Source organism: Tenrec ecaudatus, chromosome 6, assembly GCF_050624435.1.
Source record: "Tenrec ecaudatus isolate mTenEca1 chromosome 6, mTenEca1.hap1, whole genome shotgun sequence".
Lineage (NCBI taxonomy): Eukaryota > Metazoa > Chordata > Mammalia > Afrosoricida > Tenrecidae > Tenrec > Tenrec ecaudatus.
This window is the reverse complement of record NC_134535.1, coordinates 158,878,928-158,901,643: the sequence shown is the minus strand read 5'-3', so window position 1 is coordinate 158,901,643 and position 22,716 is coordinate 158,878,928. Positions and strand designations below refer to the sequence as shown.

Genomic DNA, 22,716 nt, shown 5'->3' with positions numbered 1-22,716 from the left:
GGCCTCTTAAGACACATCCTTTTGCATCGGGCATTGCCATGGTGATTTTTCCTGATCCCAACATGTGTTCTTACATACTCTTTAATTTGGAAAGATTATAACCAGCGATCAAGTCTGGCTCCTACCGGGATTCTTCATCATCTAAATTATTGTATAGAGATTGTGGTGTCTTTTTGCTTTAGGTTTTGAAATATATTTCTGATTGTCATTTATGTTTCACCAAAGCCAATGAGCACCCAGTTTCTGATCTCGCTTTCATCCTAAATTGACCCTATCGTCTCCTGAAATAACTTTTCTAAAAAAAATACATTTTATTGTGAAAGTTTACAGAGCAGATCATCAGTTCTACATCCAACAATTCATACACATTTTGTGACAGCTCACCCTTTGCAGTCTCAATATACCATCCCTTTTCCCACTTCCTTCCTGCATTTCCTGGCTCCATTTCTCCTTTTTCCCAAACCTCTGAATTTTGCTGGGGTAAATGCTGTCCATTTGATCTTCAATGCTTGTTTTTTGTAACAAGGGTCGTATAATGTTTTTTCCAACATCGAACTCCCGAGAGACATAAGCTTCATGAAGGCAAGCTCTGTGTTTGTTTTGTCAGTCATTTTAATTCCAGGAGCAAACACAAGGTCTACCGCCTATCATGCACTTGCTAGTTATTTGTCAAATTGTCTTGAACATGCCCCCTAACCCAAATGAATTTTTTAAAATGCTATAGCCCATAAAGATAAGAAACAACAAAGAAAATCAGAACTTTTACAATCTTACCATGTTTGCAATATTTTGCAGCCAGGAAGACATTTCTTATGAAATGCACTCATTCTGTTCACGTCTCTGAATGACTATTGAAAAGACAGAAAACCACCACGCCAGTTGCTATGAAGTTGATTCTGCCAAATGGAGGTCCCATGTGTTTCAGGGCAGAATTATGCTCCGTAGAGGTTCATGGATGTGACCTTTTCGATGTAAATCTCTAAGCATTGCCTTGAGCTGCCTCTTGGTAACCAGGCATTTAAGCATTTGCAGCATGGTTTAAATAAATAAATCTTTAAATAAAGCAGAGTGCTAAGCTGGCTTCTCTAGAGAAGCAAAATCAGTTATGGCTATACAGTTACATAAAGAGAGAAGTTTATATAAAGAAAAATGGCTCCCACAGTTGTTTAAGTGGGTAATTCTGACTAGTTTAATCCTATGGGTCAGATGTTAAATTAGAGGCTCTTTCTGAGCCAGGTAGCTTCCAGTTCTGATGAAGCAGGAAGCAGAAAAATGAAGCAAGTATTTGTAGACTGGTGGTTATTAGCACATCAGTCCTGTGGCTGGTTAAGTCCACCATATACAAAGTCTGCAGGCTCTGGTGGCTCCCAGGGTTGACAGGCAATATGCCAAGCTAATGATGATCCTCAGGATCAACAGGCATCATGATTGGACATTAGTTTAAAAAGTTGTTCTAGTTTTTAATAGTCTCTGCTTTCTTTTTGATTGAGGATTTTCTCTATTTTATTTTGTTATGTTGCTAACTTTTTGTTTCTTTATTTTTGTATGTTTTTCAGTATGTGAAATCCAGGATGGGTCTAGCTATAGGGAGTAACTGAATGCTTTCTGGGGGATATGACAGGAGAGGTTGGTGGGGGGAAAGAGAAGCTAATAACAGTACAAGAAAGAAAAAATGTTCCAAAATTGTGGTGATGATGGTACACGCTTTTTGACATGATTGAACTGTTGAATTGTATGAGATATGTGGATTATGTCCCAAATAAAACTGTGTTTTATTTGTTTGTTTTTTAAAGCAATCATTTAAAATACTGAAATAAAACAAAAAGCACTGAAGACCAATGCAGCAGATTCAAAATCCAGGCCATCAAGAGAGTGGAGCTCTCCAGCAGGTCTACTTAAATAGTGAGTAGGCCACATCCCCTGAAAAGATATCATCAGGACGTAATCTGATCAACTGCTTGGCTCACAGCAGATCCCATCATGGAGTTGACATTATGTTAGACACATTACATGACATCCACTGGCAAACCACTGAGACTCCCAGCCTAGGCAATTCCAAACAAAACTTAACTATTGCAGGCAGCTGAAGTCTTAGTTGCATAACCTACCGTGTATACTCATGTATAAGCCGAGTTTTACAGCACAAAAAAATGTGCTGAAAAACTGGGGCTCTGCTTATACACGGGTCAGTGGTACCCCAGCGAGGTGTCACATCTCACGGGTGATTGCCATTCCTCCGCTGTTCATGCAAAGCCCCGCTGACACTGCAGGGCTTTGAAAGTTTGTTTACTCACATCTAAGCAATCAGAGCCGTCCTATGACATGGACAGCTCCAATTCGCAGAAGCACCCGTAGTGATTCACTTATGCCAGCAGATGAACTGGTAAGGATGTGTCTGTGGCTGCGCTCCGTCTCTCCCCTCTTTATTAATTCACATCCTACATTTCCCACCCTAGGCTTATACTCGAGTAAATCAATTTTTCTGTTTTCCCAGGTAATAATTAGGTACCTCGGCTTATACTCGGGTCAGCTTATATTCGAGTATATACAGTAACCATCACACGCAGCTTAGTTATTACCTGAGATGGACAAGTTCAAGGAGATGAGAATTTCAGTCTCGTCTTCATCAGCAATCTATCCTTGATTACCATCTCACTGCTTCACAGGCTCAAGGGAGGACCGAAGAGAGAAGGGAGAAGCAAGTTCAGAAGAATCATACAGGACTGAAAGCCTTGTCTGCACTGAAAAACATGAAATGAAACACAAGATAAGTGAAGAAACCGACTTCAACATAGTACTTTATTTTAAACTATTAAACTCCATCTTAACCTATGTACAAAGTATCAGGTTGACGGAGGTGACTGCTAACAAGAACTATATATTGCTTATTTGCTTACCATACTAGCGAGGATCTATTTGCAGAGAAGCCAGAAGCAATAAAGAGGGTTTGTTGACTTTTGACTAAGCATCCTAACGGAAAGAAGCTGCGCTAAACCCAATCTTACAGTTTCAGAGCAATTTATATAAAATGTAAATAACGAGAAGACTTGCATTCCCCCTGAAAGGGGAGTCACAGAGTCCTGCTGTGCACTTTAACGTACTGATGCTGTCGACTTCAGAAAAATTGGATTGTCAGCCACTCTCGTAATGCTGCCTGTGTTATCATTTTATCTTCTGGAAAGACTGTGACCGGGATATAAAAAATGAAAATAAAGATAATATTCTCTGGCGATTCAGTCTTTTCATTTTCCATAGGCTGATTTTTGGAAGAAGCGCATCAGGCCTTTGTAATTAATCTTATTAGTCTATAAACTCCCGAAACCTGGCAACCATGAGTGAACCTGCTGTTATTTGAAGTACCTGCGGCATAACTTCCTACATCACGGAAACAGGCAAGTGACTGCAGACAACAAATTGGCAGGTGATGCGTTTGAGGAGGACGCTTGTGATGGGTATTTCAGTTGTTCTTATGTATAAAGTACATCATCCTTTCTGCTATACATAATTGCATCTTCATATGATTATCAAGGACAGTAAGCCATTTTGCCAATGTTCCTCAACTCACTGAGAATGGGTAGTCCCTTATACCCTTGAGGAAATCTATTGAGAATTCAGATAACTCCACATCAGACATGTTGGCTAAATCTGGAGCTGAGGTTATTTACATAGCAGGCGCCATACAACTTGGAATGAAAACATGTTGAGGCAGCTCAACATCTGAAGTCAAGGTATTTTCTCACTTCCAAACTTCACTGTAATCTGACAGAGACCCACATGACTCAGGGAGTGTTGACAACAATGTATCCATATTGTTAAAAGAACTCTCATTCCTAACTGATGGTAAATAGCCAAAATTCCAGCCAGAAAGCTTCCTTTTCCAGATTTAAGTTTGGAGATGGACTAAGAAATTAGAAATATCCAGGAAAAAAGTATCCTTTAAACCAATAGTTCTCAACCTTCCTAATGCCGTGACTCTTTAATACAGTTCAGATGTGTGGTGACCCCCCCCAGCCATAAAATTATTTTCATTGCTACTTAACTGTAATTTTGCTACTGTTATGAATCGGGCGACCCCTGTGAAAGGGTCATTTGACCCCCAAAGGGGTCACGACCCACAGGTTGAGAACCACTGCTTTAAATAACAGTAATCGAGACTTCTCTGTAACCACTGTCCTTCTGATCCTGGCTGATCCTTTCGCCTTCATGCTACTAAGGGGAAGTAAGCAGAGACAAAGTAGTGCAGGTGCTGAGGGCAGGAGAGAGCGGTGGGTGCAGTCCTGTGGGCCCCAGGAGATTGGTACAGATAACAAACTGACAGCTGGTCTCATACATCGAAAAAGAATCAGTCCTAATACTAAACACCTTCTAATCTAGATCTACTTTCCAACCATAAGACTGTCTCGGAATCACTGTTGGTGAGATGTATTCCACTAAGCACTGGAGAATTTCTAGAAATCCTGAAGCTTGACATTAGTCCATAAGTGTAAGTCAGTTGTATCCAGCTTCCCATGCACACACACACAAGGGATGCATATACGCAGGGGGCCCTCAAAAAGATCCTGAAAAATGGGATTCAAAGATCGCAGGTTTGTTTCATTTCTTTGCACCCCTCTCCTATACAAGGTACCCACTCACACACATGCGCTCCAAAGGACAATTACTTTCATGAGAGTACTGCTCACTGAAGTCTCTGAATGTTTGAGTCACATCCTAAAATAAAGATTAAGTGAAGACCTTAAAGGCTTGAAGGAGTGAGGTATGCTTCCCTGAAGATGGGCCATAAGAAGAATTTGGTTTGTGGAACTGAACCAACCATTCCTGAATCCTAGAACCCAGGGGTCTGGAAACCATGGCCGTCATGATCAGAACACAAAGTTTTAGGTCCAGTCACATTATCTGCAATCAAAGCTTTAAATTGCACGAGGCTATTTCTGGCGGGCGGACGTTTTGGCAGGAGCACTTGGCATTTAGAGAGATTCTCTGGAGCTGTCAGACTTGTGAAAAATGAATGTGTGGCCTGGGTTATGTCGTGGTTGTGGAACAATGGTTCTGATGAGGCCAAGGCTTTGAGAGGCAGTGTTTCCTTGATTGCTTTTGGGAGCACTGCAGAAAGATAATTTCATTTATTAGCAGCAGACTGCTTATAAAATTATGTGACACAACAGGTGCCCAACGCAAAGCTGGGTCCTTTAATGAGGCGCTGGACACTCCTCTGTGAAGGGAGAGATGCGATTGATACCGTTTGCAAATCCCTTTAGACACAAATCAATCAGAGCCTGCAAACCAGATTAGCTCAGCATGCTGCAGCCAACAGCCTTCATGGAAAAGTATTGATGGTTTGGCCTTTAATGGATGGAAAGGTGAGATGGAGAAAAACGGTGCCAAGTCTTTAAAACAGACCTGAGTGTCCGAAGCAGTTTAATCAAAGGAGAACTAATCAAAACATAGCCAGCGACACATCACTGGGAAATGAAGTGTTATTCATAATGAAACCTTCCAGATTAGAGGAAACTTTTCCATTCCAGCACCCAAATAGATTTCCATTGTTACCATTTTTTTAATGTGGGAGCTTCAAAACGTTCATAAGGAAATTCCATTACTTTTTAATTCAATCCACCACCACCCCTATGAATTTTCTGAAGCCCCCCCCCTCCCAGATTGAAGGATGCATGACATGCACCTAATACATGCTTCTCTCTCTGTCTTCAAAAATAAAGCAATCTGAAACCATTTAAAATGTTCCTAATTAAATACAGGCACATCACATCATATCTAGATGTATATCAACTCAACGTCTTTCTTTGCATTTCCTATAGTTTGTGTCTGCCTTGTATAGAGCCTTTCATTGACTCCTGGGTGCTGCGGGTAATTTCCTGTGGGTCAGAGAACTTATTAAGAATGTATTGTTATGTTACAGTTGATAGCTCTCTGTGAGAACTGAACGTGTAAAGTATAATGACATTGGAGTATATAGATTTAGTTTCCTGAAATTAAGTTTGGAGCCATGTTCCAGAGAGTTGAAATTTAACTTCTAGATAACTAGAGTTCTGCTGGTTCTTGTTTTATTGTTTTTTAAAAGGAAATAACTGTGTGCCATTGAAGGTGTTATGAATACATCTTTCTCTCTAGCAACCTCTGACTGGAATCAGAGTAAACTACGGAGAAAAATTAGACATTTGCTTAGCAAGGTGTCCTAGTGGCATAGCGGTTATATGTTAAGCTACTAACAGCAAGGTCAGCAGTTCAAAACCACTAGCCTCTCCATGGGAGAAAAACAGGGCTTTCTATTCCCATAAAGTGTTACAGTCTGAGAAACCCACTAGGGCGGTTCCACCCTCTCCTACAGAGTTGCCATACGTTACATTTGACTCAATGGCAGGGCGTTTTGGGTGTTGTATGTGTGGTGGAGCCTATGAGTAATGAAAATGGTTAAGCACGAATCTTCTAACTGAAAGGCTGGTAGACTGAGTCTACCAAGGGGAAACCTAAAAAGTCTGGCCTGGTGAACTCTTTCCAAGAGGTCATAGCCATTAAAGTCTTGGAGAGTACAGTACATCATTACACCGAAACATAAGGGGTTTCCAGGAGTCAGGCTCAAAGGGAATGGGTTTGGTGTTTGGGTTTTAAATGTATACTCCAAACCAATCATATCACTGTTGAGTGGAATTGTGACACATGGTGACCCCACTGGACAAAATCCAGATGCCCCATAGATGTTCCAAGACTGTGATCAGATTTCCAGGCTTTTCTTCCATAGAGCATCGTGATGGGTTTGAACTACTGACCTAGCAGCCAAGTGTGTAACTGTGATCTCACCAGGGCTTCTTATATGCATAGTAAGGAATGGGGAGGAATGAATCTCTATCTTACAAACTTTGTCTAGTAAGCCAATACACTGGGGTTTTCCTAGTGTGATTTGTTTGAACCTTGGTCAAATGACCAGTGAGATGGTGCCCATGATTATCAGGGGCAACACACACAGTTGCTGTGCCTCAGTAAACACCCGGGCTCAGGAGACTTTTGGGTCCCAGAAAGAGTGGATGTAATTATTAAAATGTTCTCCGAATGGTCTTTATATTAGAGGTGCATGGATGGTGCCTGTGCTGTACTTGAATCATTTTCCCTAAACACAGATGTAATCACCGTGTCTTCTAACTGATCCTGGAAACCCTCGGACCTTTGTTGTCTGTGCCAAATCACTCTGAAGATCATAACTGCCAACACCAATCACAGAACAACCAAGCTGGATTTCAGTTCAAAGAAATAATGTACTGTAAGAGCACATGGAAACCTTCCAACGACAATGATGGAAACAGGGTTAATTACTTCTTTAAATCCTCAACTTGCTTCCACTAATGTTCTCTATCTAAATTGTCCCTCGGGCCCCCCTTGGCAGAAGGCAATATTTCTACATGTCCTTCCACATATGCACACTCCATCTCAAACTGCAATCCTGGCCCCGCTCGAGCTCCTCAGGCAAACATCCCCTGACAAGAGCCACCTCCAATTCCTCAGCACCACCTTCTGCTGGCAGTCTGCATTCATTCTCCTGACTGCAAGGAACCTAGAGATCCAGAAATGACAGCGTCAACCTACTCTCCAGGGTTCCCAAGATGGTAGATTTGTATGGAAGACCACTTCTTCTTTCTCCTTCAGGGCGGCTGGCAGGTTTGAACCACAGACCGTGTGGTTAGCAGTCCAACATATCTAACCCACTGCAACTTGAGAGCTCCATGCCCACCGAATGACTTGGCTTAATAATAACTATCAGTTTTCAGAAATTTTCAACCTGGACACTACCATGTCCTATGGGTGAACCACAATAGGCCCACCTTTTAAGACTAGGACATAAGATGTGCTCTGCCCTACCTTACACCTGTAAATCACTCTCTCTGGGGTTTGATCTTGGAAAGAACTGTGTGATAGGGCACTTTCCATCATCTTTCTCATTGGATGGCCTCCCCATAAACATTTTTCCTGCATACTTAGGTGCCATCAATTTTACTCAATACACAGTGACCCTACATGACAGAGTAGAGCTGCCATGCCATTTCCTAGTATGTAGTCTTCACAATAGGATCCCTGATGGTTCATCATTTTGTCACTAACTGCAGGTGAATGGTTCAAACTCACCAGTGGCTTGCACAAGAAAGACATGATGATGGCCTATAAAGATTGCAAACACCAAATTCACTAACATGAGTAATTCAGATTCATGTGCACCTTAGCGTGAACAGGCTTAACTGCTTAAGTGAACAGGGAGCCTCATCTTTCTCCCTGAGAGCAGCTAGTGGATTTGAACCACTGACCTTGTGGTCATCAGGTCAAAGCTTACCTGATAGCACCACCAAGGAAGCCTCAAGTTCAATTGCTCTCAGTCACAGAGGGTTGCTATGAGTAGGAATTGACCTAAGGCACATGACAGTAGCCAGTTTTACAACAATCTAGTCTTAGAATTTACATCTAAATTCCTCCTTTTCTCAAAGTGCTCCTTACAATGACCAGGCATAATGTAGCACACTTAAGGAACTGAAATATTTCCTCAGAATTAAGGCTGAAAGGCCCTAGTGGGAGAAGAAACAGATGACCACTAGCCCACGATGATGGAACGGGATGTCGTTCCACTCTGGCTCAGATCTCCTGCTTTGAGAGCGTCCAGAGAATGGCAGGGTGGGACTAACCATCTATGTGCTCTTCTCCTGCACCCTTTCCTTTTGGGGGACATGTCTTAAGCTAGCAGGCAGTGTTCTATCTTCGTGTATGGGTGTTCGTGAACGTTTTTCCCTATCTCCAAACATCATTGGAGATAAATAATGTCCAGTCACTTCGGTTTGTTCTTTTAATCTTTAAAGGTCAACAATTCTTGTATTTTGGTCTAAAAAACTATCCTCTCCATGTATAGTTGGCTTTTCCAAATAGCATTTGAAAATCTATATAGCATTCGATAAATTAATGATACTATCAATAGAACTACCATATATGCCTCATGAGAACATTTATAATGTTCCCCAATAAAATGATAATTGTCTCTAAAGTGGATGAGGGGCACACATAAATTATATATACGTAAGTGGATTTGAGCTCCCACTTAACCGCGGCCCTAATATAAGAATAATTAGTTCGTAACACAGAGCCCAATTGGATTCTTGCCCTCAAGTTGGGTGCTATAGCCAACTGTGGTAAAGTAAGATGATGCCCATCTATCATAAAGAATAACATCTGAGGTCTTACAGGCCTAGCTTAAAACAAGCAACCATCTAAGTAAGGTGTCAGCTAAGTTCACATGGAAGAAGCACACCAGCCTATATGATCCAAGGATTGTACATAATACCATCCAAGACCTGAGGAGGGAACAGTATTACAGTTTAAGTCTGAGCGCCCAGATTGCATAAGGCTTAAATAACAATCAAAACCCCAAATCCATTTGCAAGACCCCCTCTGACCAATGATTAGGGATGTGACTAGGCTTGCTGTCAAACAGTGCACTGGAAAGTGGATACAGATATAGTTAAGTTAAAATTTAGTCCATTTTAATTTACCCATTTTCCCCATTTAAAATTTGTCCTAGTTTTGTTATTTTCTGCTATCTTTTTAACTGAGGTGTTTTCTTGGTTTAATTTGGCTGTTGTTAGTGTTACCTTTTGCTTTGGTTTTTGTATGTTTTTATTCATATGAAAGCCAGAATAGGTCATCTATAGAGACAGTAATTAGAATTAATAGTTTCTTGGAATTATAGCAGAGGAGGTTGGGGGAGAATGGGGAGCTAAAAATAATGAGTACAGAAAAGGAGGAAGTGTAGGGTTAGAGTTAGGATTAGGGTTAGGAAAAAATAAAAATATATTTTAAAAAAGAAAAGGAGAAAGTGTTCTAAAAGTTATTTTCGTGATGATTTCACAACTCTTTAAAATGTTTAAACTATTATATGATATGTGAATCCTATGTCAATAAAACTGTTCATTTTTTAAATTACCCTGCTTAAATGAGTCCTGGACACATAAAACTAGCTAGAATTGGTGGAATATTTGAGGAAAGTAATATGAGGTGATACTGAACATCCTGCCAATACAACAGGCTGACATCAACGCACCAGCGTTTTAGCGTTAAGCTAAGCAGAAGCTCATTAGGCTCCAAGAATGCTCTTTCAGCCTGCAAGAGCACAATCCCAATGTGAATTACGCACGTAGCTATGTGATGAGAACACAGAGCAATGCAGAAAAATATTTTGTAATCTGATAACTCCTGTTCAACTCAAACACTAGGAAACACCATGAGGTCCATAAGCCACGAAGCCTGGATTAGCAACGTGGCCTCGGGAGAATCATCTTGAAGCTTCAGATTATCACCTCCCCAAATGAAAGCGGTGACCCAGATCAGGGATGCTAAACGCAAAGCCTGCGTGCAGTGCAAGCTGACCTGGCCAGTAGACCTGTTCTTGTTGACTCTCACAGTATTCAATTTTCTTGTTAGTTTCAATGGCTTCAGGCAAGGTTCCTGACAATTCACCACAGTCTCTACCATGAATTATCTGATTCCCACTATGCTCCCTAGGAATAGTCTCTTCTGAGAGGCAGAGGAGAAAGATGAGGCTTTCTATTCTCATCAAGAATCACGGTCTCTCTTAGTGCCACAGGGGCAGTTCTACCATGCCCTTTAGGGTCGCTATGAGTCGCAAATGACTCAATGGCAGTGGGTTTGGAGATTTTTTGGTTTATGACAGGTAGAATTCTACAAATACACAGACCCCCTCCAAAGTACCCTGTCCCTTGTTATTCTTTTTTTTTCACTTCCTTTAAAATTTTTTTAAGTTTTATAGATCATTTTATTGGGGGCTCTATAACTCTTAAAGCAATCCATACATCAATTGTATTGAGCATATTTGTACCTAGAGTGATGTAATCATTTTAAAACATTTTTCTACGTGAGTCCTTGTTATTCTTTTTACCCTATCCCCTGTTATTCAATCAGGCTCATCTAGGTATTCTGGGGAAGAGATTTTGTAGACGTAATTAAAATTCCAAATCTTGGGGCTTTAAATTTTTTCACTTGAGTCTTCAAAGGGCAAAATAAATAGGAAAGCAAAACTGGAAGGAGAAACTAGGGAGATTTAAATCAGGAGCAAGACTCAGCTCATCATTGTTGGTTCGAAGATTGGGGGACACTTAAGAAAGACGGGAACCAGCCAATACAAGTGCAATGATCTCAGCTGAGAGAAAGAAGGAAACAGGGACTTCCAGCCATGTGTCAGTCTGGGTACTACAGAGAAACAAATCCACAGAAACTCATGTGTAAGAGAATTTTATATAAAGGCAAGTGCACCTCAAGAAAACATCCCAACCCAGTGCTACCCAAACCCACAAGTCCAACATTAACTCATATGTCCAACACCGATCCACAAAGTCCTCCTCCATCTCACAAAACACACGCAATGACACCAACTGCAGGAGGAAAGCCAAATCAGGGAATACGTGAGTATCTCAGTGCTGGCAAGGGCCTCCACACGGCTGCTCCAGCACTCAGGGCTGCATCGGGTAGGTCCATGCGGCTTCTCCTTGGGGATGTCTTGCAGGAAGTGAGTCTTGCCAGCTGAAGCAGGGAAACAGCTGAAGCAGGTGCATCCTGGTCCGACCATCACAAAGCAAGAGACCTGAGAACTAGAAAGGTGAGGCTCACCAAGCCATTTATCTCTCTGCCCTTCAGTGAACCCTACATGTGTTTATCAGCCAGTTTGGCACAATAAACTAACTCAAACCACAAGTAACTAAAGTCTGCCTCAAAAGCTTGGAATAGGAGCCCAAGTCTATGAGCATGATCCTTGCCTGGCCCACACCTTGGTTTCAGCCTTGTGAGACTTGACACAGAAATCTCTGAAGAGTTATGCCGGACATCTGACTTCAAGTTGCCCTTATATTGTAGGAAACGTGTATATCTCTTAAGGATTTTCAATATGGACTTTTGAATCCAATGCCCAAATCTTCCTACACAATGTAAAAACAATACAGAACACTACAAAATAAACTAATATACAAAGCTTTTCTTTTGACTGTGTGTCCACAACAGAAGTTTCAGTTTGCTCATGAATTCATTCATCCAACACAAAGTTGTTGAAAATCTACTCTTGTCCAGCCCATGCTATGCACAGGACACACAAGGGTATGCAATACAACATGGTACATGGATTTTCCAATCACTCTATCAACCACTGTCTTGATGCATTGGGTTTTAGTATTTGCTTTCGTGCTGATCCACTTGTCTACATTCCACCGTATCAGGAGGTAGCATATGAGCAGGTCAATTGGTGCTGACGGAAGAAATTCAAGCTGCATTGAGAGCATTAGCCCAAAGCAAGGCTTTGGAATTGATGATACGTCAGCTGAAAGGTTTCCACCAGCTGATGAGGCATGGAGAGCACTTACTTGTCTATGGCAGGAAATTTGGAAAAACAACTACTTGGTCAACTGACTGGAAGAGATTGATATTTGTAACTCATTCCTCAGAAAGGTGACCCAACAAAATGGTCAAACTGCAGAACAATATCACTGATATCACATGCAAGCAATAGTTGCTGAAGACCCTCCAACAATAGTTGTAGCAGCACATTGACAGGGAGATGCCAGAAGTTTAGGCTGAATTTAGAAGAGGGCATGGAACAAGGGATATCACTCCTGATGCCAAGATCCATCTGCCTGGAAGATGCCAAGATCTTGGATGAAAGCAGGAAACGCCAGAAAGATGTTTACTTGTGTTTTGTTGACCATGCCAAGGCCTTCAATTGTGTGGATCATAACAAACTATAGGTCACATTGAGAAGAAAAGGAATTCCAAAACACTTCACTGTGCTTGTGTGGATCACGTACATAGATCAAAAAGCAGTAGTGCAAACAGAACAAGGGGAGACGGAATGGTTTAACAGCAAGAAAAGTGTGTGTCAGGGTTATGTCCTCCCACCATACTTATCTAATCTGTACACTGAGCAAATCACCAGAGAAGCTGGCCTATATGAAGAAGAAGAATGTGGCTGCAAGACTGGGGAGGGCTTCTTAACAAACTTCGATAAGTAGATGACACCACCTTGCTTGTTGAATGTGATCCGAACTTGAAGCACTTGCTGATGAAGATTAAGGATTGCAAACTTCTATCTGTATTGTGAATCAATGGGAAGAAGACCAAAATCCTAGGAATTGGACCAAAGGTAACATCATAATAAACGGTGAAAGGATTGAAGTTGTCAAAGTTTTTGTCTTGCTTGGATACACAATCATTACTCATGGAAGCACCCTCCAAGAGATAAGAGACGTAAATAATTTAGGCAAGTCTGCTGCACAAGACATCTTAGGAGTACTGAACAGCCTGGATGTTACTTTGAGGACTAAGTTGTGCCCGACTAAAGTCATGGGATTTTCAATTGCCCGCATGCAAGCGAAAGTTGGACATTAAATAAGGAAGACCAAAGAAGAATGAATGCATTTGAATTGTGGTGCTGGAGAAGAATATTGAAAGTACCATAGACTGCTAAAAGGACAAAAGGATCTGTCATGGAAGAAGTCAGCGAGAGTGCTCTGTAGAGGCAAGGATGGCAAGACTTCTTCTTACATACTTTGAACATGTCGTCAGAAGAGACCAGTCCCTGGAGAAGGACAGTCTGCTTAGTAAAGTGAAGAGGCAGCCCAAAAGAGTGTGGTAGTCACCTACTCTGGTGTCAATTTAAGGATTAAGAGTGTAGGGACGGAGTCTAGGCTGTCAATCTGGAGATAGCCAATGAGACTTCTGTGTGGGCATGGCCTTCTCCTGAGAATTCTGGGAAATCTGGTACTTCCTCCTTGGAGGCAGAGGACATCTCTCTCTCTCTCTCTCTCTCTCTCTCTCTCTCTCTCTGCTACTTCCTGGGAGACACTGCAGAGATAAGCCACATGGACACAACCAGACCTCAGAAACTGGAGAAGCGACAGGGAGCCCCTTGCCAACACTGAGATGCTTACAATGGCAATGGACCCAAAGACTTTCTACCCACTGGTTTGTGATCATCCTGCATTTGGCTTCATTGCATGTGTTTCATGAGTCTGAGGAGGACTTTATGGATTGGTATTGGACATAAGGGCTAATATCAGACTTATGGCCTTGGACTGGACTGGGTTTGTTTTCTCCATGTTCAATTGCTCTTGTATGTAAATATCTTTCATATGCATATATGTGTGTCCATCGATTTGTTTCTCTAGTCTACCCAGACTAAAACGCAAAGAGGAAATCGCTCAGTGAGCTGGATGGCCCAGTGGCTGCCACACAGGCTTAGGCCGAGGAATAGTTGTGAGTGAGCATGGCAGCGCAGGACCGGGCTGCGTTTCATTCTGTGGTGCATAGGGCCACTATGAGATGGAAACAACTCGATGGCAGCTAACAACAACAACAACATCATTGTGCTGATAAAGTATTTTAAAGCTAGACATCAACCACAGTGAACTTCTAAATGATGTCACCCACTCTGGGGTGTGGAGATTTTAGCACTTGAAGTAGTGTCATGATCATAAAGGCTGAGATGGTGTTAAATTGCAACCCCAAAGGTCAATATTTGCCCAGCCGTGCTGACATCCCTATCAGACGCGATCGGCTTTCAAGCCAAAACATTATGCTCCGCGTGGCCTGGGATCTGCGAAGCAACATGTTTCCCCTTACTGTGTACCTCATCCTCCTACAACAAAGTGTCCTCAGCCAGAATTTCGCTGGCAGATTGGAGGATGATTCATGAGGTAGAGCGGGATTCAACTTGGCTTCTCCACCGGCTGCACAGAGCCAAAAAGGAACCAAAATGTGCTTGTTTCCACACAACAAGCAGCTTTTCCGACGCGGCACATGGGAGCAGCCACGAAGACGAAGATAGACTGATATTTTCTCACAAACATGACCTGTTTACTGACTCTAGCTAGGCCACCACGTCGCACAATCACGAGAGCTTTCCTCATGGCCAGGGACGTTGGCCTGAGTCTTCATCGAAGGATGCTTATGGGCTGAAACGCCAAACAAAATCACTTAAAATCCCTTTCAGACAATTCCATGATTTAATTCATCTCTGGTCGCACACTCTGGTTTCAGAGGGAGGCTAGAATATCCAATACTGACTGTGATTTTGATAAAAATTACTGAAAGATGGTAACAAATGCCTACCCATTCATATCTTCTACCAGAATTAAACCAATTGTTTCAACCTACCGACATCATAAAGGAACCCTAGCAGTGCCGTGGGTTAAGTGTTGGGCTATTAACTGCAAGGTCCGGGGTTCAAACCCAATAGTTACACCACTGGATAAAGATGAGACTAGACTACAGTAAAGATTTATAGTCGTAGAAACCCTATGGAGCAGTTCTTTGCTGCCCTATAGGATAGTGCCATGAGTCAAAATCGGTTCAACACAACAGATTTGACGATTGTTTATTGGCCTGCAGATAAATGGAATGTTCTAGTGAGCAGGATTCTTGCAGAATCAGGTCCCCTCTGCCGACCTGGATATATAGATAGCCTCCTTGGTCTTAGAGGTCACTACTAAGAGTAATTCAGAACCCTATACCAGGTTCTAATTCTGTTCACAGACATAAAACAAATGCTCTTAGGCAGCTTAATATTTTAATCTCCAGAAGTAATTGTCAATCTCCTTTACTTCATGCCCTGCAACTAAATGCTTGACTTCTATCATGCCTCTTTTCAGACGGTCATCCAAACTCCATAACATCCTCTTCTTCAAGACACAGCTGTCTACCCACACCTGTGTTTTTGAGAGTGGGTGGCTCCTGAGAGCACTGGATTGATCACAAATTAAAACTCACTGCCAGCAAGTTGATTCTCACTCCAATCCGCCTTATCAGACAAAGGAGAACTGCCTCTGTGGGTTTCTGAGACTGTAACTTTTTATGAGAGTAGAAAGCCTCATCTTTCTGCTGAGAAGTAATCAGTGGTTTTGAATTGCAAATTTTTCAGTTAGCAGCATAAGGAGTAACCTATTATGCCCCAGGGTTCCAAGTAAGCTATGAGAGCAGATACCTGCATTTTATCTTGGATTCTGGGCTATAGCACAAACGTTTTTAATTGCTAGTGGGGCGTGGAGCGTTTCTTTTTCCTGAAAAGATGCAGGAGGCCAACGAAGTTTAGGAACTTATGCTCTAGAGCAGTGGTTCTCAACCTGTGGGTCGGGACCCCCTTGGGGGGGTCAAATCATCCTTTCACAGGGGTCTCCCAATTAATTCATAATAGTAGCAAAATGACAGTGATGAAGTAGCAACAGATATAATTTTATGGTTGGGTGGTCACCACAATATGAGGGACTGTATGAAAGGATGCGGAATTAGGAAGGTTGAGAGCCGCTGTTGTGAAACATAAGCGTCAAGAGAGCTGGTATCACATGGGTCTTAAGTCACTGCCATAACCCTGAGCCCAACTCAGTTTCTGGCACACAGTATGTGCTCCATAAATATTTTTTTTAGATTGAATATGTTCAAGTCTTCAAGTACTGGTCTTATTTTCTCCTGACCTTTTTTTTTAACCCAATGCAAAATTTGATAGTCAGCTCCTATCAGCCAGCACAGCAATAAGGAAATACTAACTTAATAGCCAACTCCCAGTAAACCCGCTTTCAGGTGTCTTGCTCACTCTGGTTTCTTCCCCCAAACCTTATGTGTCTTCCAAAACGTCCCACAATCCAGCATACCCAGGAACTGCATGCACCTGTTCTGATTTACCTGCAAGTTGTCCTTACAGACCCCCTTAGGAAGGGACCTCAGAGACTGCCTGTAGCCTTGATGGATCGGGCCACCAGCACCACATCCCACCGCTGCCGTTTCTTATAGTTCTACTCTGTCTGATGGGGCTGCTCAGAGACAGAGTCCACTGGATGGCAGTGAGTTTTTAGTCTGACCATTCCAGTGCCCAGGGGTGGGTATCACCCCCTCTCCACACCATGGGTCTAGATAGACAGCAGTGTGTTGAAGAGAAGTCTGTTATTTAGTTGAGATGACAGTGAGCAACCTGTGCATAATCCGCTTTTAAGCATTTTGAATGTTTTTCTGGATCCAATGACAGTAAAGTGATATATTAAGAAGAAAGCACTCTCAGTGAGAAATTGAGGCAATAAACTACCAAAGTTGTCAAAAGATTCTACCTTTTATTTAATTTCCCTGAATCAATAGTTGTGCTGTGGCTGTAGGTGGTGCTTCGGAACAAATGCTTAGGAAACATCAGGGAACCTGAAGAGCCAGAAGCCACAGCTGTGAGATGTGGCGAAGAAGGCACCCATGCCGAGAGTTGGCCCAGTCCCCCAAAGCTACCGGGGGTCCTTGAGATCCCTTCCAAAGAGGGTCCATTGTAGGTAAATCAGAACAGGTGTATGTTGGTCTTGTTTAACTGCATGCCTGTTTTTAGTATAAGAAAAGGCGTGACGCCTTTTACGATGATAAACAAGCTCTAAGTGCAACAAGCCTCAGCCACTCTGGACAGTTCTGTTCTGCCCTCTAAGGTCACTGCAAGTGGAAATCCGGGGCCTAAAGGAAACAAGTAAACGTGATGCTCCCGAAGAATTTACTGTAAGCCAAGGGTGAATCAAATTGTTTCAAATTGAGGGGAAATGTACATAAAAATTAACAGTGGGATTTGTAAGGTTCACGTAACCAGAGACTTAAGATAGCAGAAGAATGTTCACAGAATTGAGAAATCTCCCTGAAAGTCCACCTTGGTAGAGAAGAAATTTGATGAACAAGTGAAGCCTGAGAGGGGTAAAACCAAAAACCAAAAACCCACTTGGAGAACTGACTGAGCTTTTCACAGATGGTTTTGGTTTTGAGTGTTTCTATGGCTGTATTCCACTTTTTATTTTATTTGTAACTTATATCATGATAGGCATGGAGCCCTGCTGGGGCTGCGAGCTAGGCATTGGACTGCTAACAACAAGGCTGGCATTTCCAACCCGCCAACTACTGCTTGGAGGAAAGATGAGGCTGTCTGCTCCCGTAAAGATGCTCCATCGTCGAAGCTCTCCAGGTGAGTCCCGGGAAGTGGTCTCCTAGGTTCTGTAGGGTATGGTGCTCAGAAAGGCACTGGAAAAGGAGCTAGAGTTGGAATAAGGAGATAGCTTCCAAAGGTTGCCAGTGTTGCGTCTTCGCCAGGGAAGAACATAGACGACCCAGTGCTTGGTGCATTGTGGGCATTTAGACAAGCTTCTGTCTCACAGTCAACAAAGGGAGTTTTCTGAATTACAGCTCATGCAAAATTTCCAGCAATAGTCCTCTACATGGCCTTAAGACTAGAGATGCTGGGCAAATATTTCTCTTTCCTTTTTGATGTGAAAGTAGTAGAGGATTTAAACATATTTCCCATTACCTGATGTGCAAGCTTTCAATAAAGGATAAGAAGGTACAACGAGCATCCTTCCATCTCATGTTATTCTTTTAATGTTGCTGGGTGATTCATTCAATGCAATATCGCAATTAATTTCACTGATCTGCAGCTAATAAATATTTACGTTGTCCCCAGCTTTTTGCTCTTATAGATAATGCTGTAATAAATTGTTTTGTGTCTGTCTAGCTGTGGTTTTTAAATGGATGAGTCAAAGGCAATGCCACTTTAAAATATAAATAAGACTCCATTGTGTTTAAGGTAAATGTTTGCACACAATGGAGACTTGTGTGGGTGTTTTCAATGAGAAGCAAGTGATAGGTCACTGTGAACGTGAATCTGTTTGTGTGTTATTTACAGAGTGGGCTCATTCATATTTTCATGTGTGCATTTGTTTGTAAAGGAGTATTAGATTTCATGAACATTAACAAGAAATTGCTAAAGGTAATTGTTTTTAGGAAATGGGGGTGAGCTTAAAGGAGGATTCTTTCACTTGTACATCTATCCGACATTTCTATATCAAGAAAAATAATATTAAAATATCATTAATAATAATGATTATTAATAATCATTAAATAATGATTAATAAATTGGTGTCTGAGTTCAACAAATATGCATCAAATGAGTTATGGACCCATAAGCAATTTCCCCCCTATGTTATTGGCACGTGTCAAAGCAATTTATATTTCCCAAGGAAAAAAAATCCAGAGACTGAGAAAAAATATTACCCCAAAGTTGGACTTAAATAATTACATATAAACTTCCTCTCTCCAAATAAGTTTCCAACCAATTCAGGTTTCCAAGGAAGAAGAGCATAGTGATTAAACTTTTAATAGATTTTAAGCCTCCTGTACCATTCACAGGGACTGCTGGTCAGCAGACTGAAACCAGAGTTACAGTCTCACACACCCCCAGGGACAGTTGTACAAGTCCTGTACAGTCACTATGAGTCACCAGCAACGGGCTGGCAGTGAGTTTGGTTATATCATTTACAGGCCTTCAAATGCTAAATAAGGGTCTTTGCTCTTTCTAGACTTTAGTTTCTTAGCCAGAGGGGGGGAAAAAAGACAAGTACTTGTGACCTCATTGTTTCATTGTTAGGATTAATGTCACACTGATGCAGAGCACTTGGCTCTAAGTCTGTAAACACTCAGTAAGGTTAGTTACTATGTTTATCATCATCAATATTTTGTAGAAATGTTTCCGTAGCAGCCAAGTTAAAAAAAAGTAAACAGTTTGTAAAATCATTCTGAGTGCCCTAATACACTAGTGCAAAGACAGTTTCTTCACATTGATTTTTTGAAAGCTAATATCGATAGTTGTACAGACACTTAGGCTCCCTTAAACTGAAGCCTAGAGCTCAGGTGCTGTAGCAGATCATGCATTGGGCAGCTAATCACCAGGTTGCTCAGCAGTTCGAAGCCACCAGTCTCTCCATGGGAGAAAGAGAAGGTTTTCTATTCCCATCAAGAGTAGCAATCTCAGAAACTACAGGGGGAGTTCTGTTCTGTCCTGTGGGGTTGCTATGGGTCAGAATTGACTTGATGGCAGTGAGTTTGGCCATTGGAAGATAATGCCTTGTCTCTGAGCATGTTCGTGGGTGTTGTTTGTAATGATTTGTGCTAGCAAGTTACCATAGCAAACCGATGTGAAGGGCTGAGAAGCTATATGTAAGTGGTATGTGCCAGAGCCTCCCAAATTCAGTAGGTTTTTTGCATCCAAGGAGATAAAGATGTTTATTTAATGTTTTCACTGTTGCCAGAAATTGAGAGTCTGTTCCAAAGGAGGCGACTCTACTAGGAACCGGAGCCCTGCTCTTGAATACAACATATTGAAAATGCATGCCTAGGCAACTCTGGACTCCCGCAGCCAGAGAGAGAAGACGGCGATGGGAAGCCCCACGTGGTGGCCTTGGAAAGTCTGGATTTCAAGGGAAGATCACATCCTGCCCTTCCTCCACATGATCCCATCGCATTAAACGCCTCTGATACATTCTTTTTTTTTCCATTACAAAAACTGCATCTTCATACTGTTAAATGCTCACTGTGGAAGGGCATCAAGTACAAAACGAAAGATTCACCTGCTCTGAAGTCAACCGCTGTTAGCATTTAGTGGTTATTCTTCCATCCTGCTTATTAATTAACTCCGTAAATATGGACTGAGCACCTGCTTCATGCTGGAAGCTGGGGACCCGGCAAAGCCGAGGGGGTGCCTACCCACCACCACCCCTACTGGAACTTTCTTTTGTGTATTGGAGGGAGGGAGGGAGAGGGAGAGAGGGACAGAGGGACAGAGAGAGAGAATGAGAATGTGTGTGTTTGGGGGAAGATAGACAATAAGGAAGAATGTACACTTCTAAAAGATCCAGTTCCTTTTAAAAAGTCTTTTTCAACATTGTTAAACTTACAAGAATATTTAAGATTTTTGTTGTTGCTGAGAATATACAGCAAAACATAAGACCAAATCCCAAATTTCTTCGGCCACAATCCAACAGCGTGGATTTCATTTTCCCAGTTGTGAAGCCATTCTCATCCACCTGTTGCCAGTTGTCCTTACAAACTCATAGCCCCATCTAATTCTTCAAATGGGTGGATGTTCATTTGATTCCACTCGAACGTTTTTAACAGAGCACACTCTTCACAGGAGGCACTGATTCCAAGTGAAGCCAAACTACTGTTTGGTTTTCAAGATAGGTTCAAGGAATATTTTTGGTTTAAAAGCAATAGTTGCAAGGGTTCATCCAACCTTCATGTCTCCAGGAACTCTGGAGTCCATAAGAATTAAAATTCTGTTCTACATTTCACACTTTTGATCCAGATTTTTCTACAGAATCCTTACACCCTATTAGTAGCTGGGCACCAGTCAGTTCTGCCGTTATCCATGGGGACAGTGAGTCCCTTTCTTTCATTCTCCTATTGCTGACTCTCTTGTGCTCCAGGCAGACAGAAACCAACTGCCATATCAACTTTGGTCTCTGTACATTTATCCATCCTGGTCCTTTTATCTAAGGGAGGTCCCACAATATATGCAACCGCTTATCTAAGTTATAGACCACCCTTGCTACAAGCAAAAACTCAAAACAAACAAGCAAACAAAAAAACACTGATGCTGACTCATAGCCACTCTATAGAACAGAGCAGAACTGCCCCCTGTGAGTGTTTGAGGCCGTAACTCTTTATGGGAGTAGAAAGGTTTGTCTTTCTCCTGGGAAGCAGCTGGTGGTTTCAAACTGCTGACCTTTTGGTTAGCAGCCTAACATATAACCAGTACACTACCAGGGCTCTTTTGTTACAAGCCAAATTTGCCTGCCAAAGCCTGTTATATAAAAATTCCAAAATTGCATGCAATGGTTTATAATAACCTTTGGAGGAGTGCTTCTTTGTGACAGTCACTAAAATAGGACAACTACTGCTACCACTACTGTGACTGTACATTAAAGATGATTTAGTGTATCTGGAGTTTCCTTACTGGCTTTTATACAGAGAACGTTATGCTATATGCTGAGACAAACATTGGGTAATCTGATGTTAGATATCCATCGTACTTAACTGTTTTACACAAATTTGACTTAGGGACAAAATCAGGAATGGAACACGTTTGTAATTCAGGGGTAGCCTATATTTCTCCTGTTGGGATTGATTCATTTCACTGAGCATACTGTTTTCCAGCTCCATCTATGTCATAGCATGTATCAAGAATTCATTTCTCTCCCTGGCTGAATCAGAAAGCATTGATATAAGTGAGAATGGAAATGGGGGACCCCAGTCAGTGAAGGACTCATGGGGAGCATTTCAGGAGAGGGAGAGCAAGTGCATGGGCAGGAAGAGTTTCTGGTGTCTCACTCTCAGTATGTCTAGAAGCTTGGTGAGCAAGGGGTTAAGTGACATGAGAGGAAACTGGGGAGGGAGGCAGTGTCTAGAGCCTGGTGCTTGGGAGACATTGTCAAACTGGAGTATTATTCCAGGAACAATAGAAAATGACTAAAGGGAAATGGCAGGTCTAGCTTGCTCTTTTTAAAAGATCACACAGGTTGCTGATCTTGGGGAGACTGATTTGGGGGAGTCAAATGTGGAATTAAAAAGCCCACTGAATAAATTGCTCTTGTCCAGCTGGAAATGCTGGTGTCCCCAAGGGAAGGGTGGGTCGGTGTGCCCTGACAGGAAACTATGATGGTGGGTGTCTGTATCAGGAGGCCATGAGGGGCTTGTGGCTGTAAATAAACTGCTTCAAAGGGACCATTGGAATTGTGTCCTGCAGAATCATTTTGAATAGTTGCAATGAGTATTTCCTTGTGGGTGATGTAATCACCTTTGGGTTGACACATTTACCTTGTCTTGGCTATAAAA

The 22,716-nt window shown here is 42.0% G+C and overlaps 1 long non-coding RNA gene across 1 annotated transcript in view; it reads right to left on the bottom strand.

Moving 5' to 3' along the window:
• Positions 1–22,716, bottom strand: part of LOC142451308 (uncharacterized) — a 166,883-nt gene that overhangs the window by 73,049 nt on the left and 71,118 nt on the right. The window contains exon 2 of the long non-coding RNA XR_012784984.1: positions 2,580–2,741. This is a non-coding gene — a long non-coding RNA (uncharacterized LOC142451308). The remainder of the gene's footprint in view (positions 1–2,579; positions 2,742–22,716) is intronic.